The sequence below is a fragment of the Montipora foliosa genome, unplaced genomic scaffold, assembly GCF_036669935.1.
Source record: "Montipora foliosa isolate CH-2021 unplaced genomic scaffold, ASM3666993v2 scaffold_427, whole genome shotgun sequence".
Taxonomy (NCBI): Eukaryota; Metazoa; Cnidaria; class Anthozoa; order Scleractinia; family Acroporidae; genus Montipora; species Montipora foliosa.
Genome location: NW_027179731.1, coordinates 637501 through 640000, shown reverse-complemented (window position 1 = coordinate 640000; position 2500 = coordinate 637501). Strand labels below are relative to the sequence as shown.

General features: G+C 37.8%; 1 long non-coding RNA gene across 1 annotated transcript in view; it reads right to left on the bottom strand.

Moving 5' to 3' along the window:
• Positions 1–2500, bottom strand: part of LOC137988795 (uncharacterized) — a 9529-nt gene that overhangs the window by 223 nt on the left and 6806 nt on the right. Inside the window, exon 3 of the long non-coding RNA XR_011120828.1 lies at positions 136–195. This is a non-coding gene — a long non-coding RNA (uncharacterized lncRNA). The remainder of the gene's footprint in view (positions 1–135; positions 196–2500) is intronic.

The following is a 2500-nucleotide window of genomic DNA, read 5'->3' as shown; positions in this document are numbered from 1 at the left end:
ACGGTTGTAAGTTGAACACCGTTGCATGGGTTGTTGAGTTGACGCAGTTACACGTAGTTGTCAAATGTGATAGTTTCTTGGGTGGCCACGATAGGGCGCATTGCACTGTAAAATGGTAAACGAATTGAAACTCACCATCGTCCATTTTGCACGCCCGAACCCGATGCAAATCTGTGCATGCGCGTGGATTTACCGCTGGAAAAAAAAACCGTGGAAAATCAGGACTGGGCCACGGGGCCTCAAAGGCTGTCGCGAGCCGCGGGCCTGCTTTTAGCAAAACCCCTAAAATGGCGAGGCTAATCGAGTTGGGTAGGAGCAAAAATAAAAAACGTAATACAGTTTACAAACGCGGAATTAAATTACTTTAAAGAAATTATTATCACTACGAATGACAATTATAATTAAAAAATAATACTATTAGTACAAACACAGGTACACATGACAAGTAATAGCCGCAACTGGAAATATTAAACTTAGGCGCATGAGCAATAACCGAAGAAAAATATAACGTAGTATCGTAAACGAAGAAAGAAAAAAAAAACGACTCCAAACATTTATTTAAAATTGGAAGCTAGTATTAATTATCCGGAAGTTGTCGTAGGAACATTTTTTTGTGGGGGGAGGGGGGATAATCATGTTCACTCCTACGTAATTTGAATAAAAATGTATGAGTATTTTTGTTAAAAGACTTTTTAGGTGAGGAGTGCAGATTTTCTTGAAGGAAACTCCGCAGTCTTTGGCCAAGTCTAGCAAATGAATAAAGTTGTTGGTTAAGCCTTGATTTGGTAACATATTAATTGCCAACGTTAGAAAACCTTGTATTATGTGCGTGAACCTGCCGAGATAGAGTAAAAAGACTGCATAATTGAAAGGGCGCAATACTACGGGATATGCTATGGAGAGGGGAAGCCAGTTTTGATATATAACATGTTAACAGGTAAGACGTTAGCGGAAATAAATGACGGTTTAGTATCGGCCCCGTATTCCAGTCCATAGCTAAAGCGAAGTGCATAATTACAATATTTTAAGTGATTTCAGACTTTTATCGGCATACGTTAGATTGGTATCATCAGCAAAGAGATGAAAATCAAATATCTCGGAACATTTATGAATACCATTTATGTAGCTGAGAAAGAGAAGTCGACCGAGGACTTACCCTTCTGGCACACCCAGAAATTATTTTTGTTTGTGCGCAATATTTGAGTCAATTTGAGTGACTGAAAGCGGTCAGATAAGTAAGGTCAAGTAAGAGGAAAACTAGTCGTTCATAATTCCCCAAATTTCATGATGCTGTAACTTATACAAGAGAATTGAATGGTCTATGGTATTAAATGAGAGTAATGTTTTTTTTTTTTTTTTTTTTTTTTTAATGGCTTCAAATTTTAGCGTGATTCCTATTCGCTAGCTATTGACAGTTGACTCTGAAATGGCTTTTTTCCCTTTTCCACTCGCTCGCTGAGGGTGTGCTTGTTTTCTTCTAAAACTCAAGCGGTTCAAGAAAAATTCATTGCCAAACTGGTGAGTTCCAAAGTAAATTTCACTCGAAAAACCGATATCGCACTCATCGCTTCGTGATTCATGCAATATCGGTTTTTAGCGTAAAATTTACCGTGGAATTCACTAGTCAGGCAATGAAGTTTTCCATAGAAAAAATCAAAGGAAATGATTTAATTATTAAAGCAGCAACCGGAAACATCAAAACGCTGACAATTCGAAACCTTCTATTTTCACTAACCCTACAGGCAGTAAGAATAAATGACCAGGGAGCTCCTAAAAACTAATCTATTGTTCACAAACCATTTTCTAAGGTCTTGTAAGTGGCATTTGTCTTGAATGATCGCATAACATATTTTTGTTTTTTTTTTTTAATTTTGCTGAGTCTGTTTGTAGTGATAAATACAAAATTTTTGATTATTTTGGCACAGTCCCCTTCAAGTTCTACAATTTGAGCAATTTGAACATTTGGATGAAGGGTCATTTCCTTTTACATTTTATTAATAGACCAATTTCGATATATTAAAATTCAATCCTAAACAAAAGATATCATCTCGAGGCTCTGGGGAATAAATATAAGGATTTGTATGAGTTTATTCCCCAGAGCCTCGAGATGATGCCTTTTGTTTTTGACTGAATTTTAATATATCGAAATTGGTCTATTTTCAGCGCCACATAATCCAGTGTCGTCCCCAGAGTCCGGTTTTCTTTTGGTCAGCACCAAGAACACGGACTCTGGTCACTTCCAATTTATGCGCAGTCGTAGTGAAGGACCATCTTTGTAACCGTTCAGGGTCCCCAATAGGGCTCTTCAATCCCGACATCCCGACCAAAACTTTTCCGTCATCCTGAAATCCCGAATGTTCTTATCGGCTAATCCCGATCCCGGTCATGACGTCACAGCATAAAGTCCAAACCTCGTGGTCAATTACAACAACAGTTGATTTAGAATACATCTTGTTAGTTTTTTCCACCAACCTTGATGATCCAATTGACCTTAATTGTA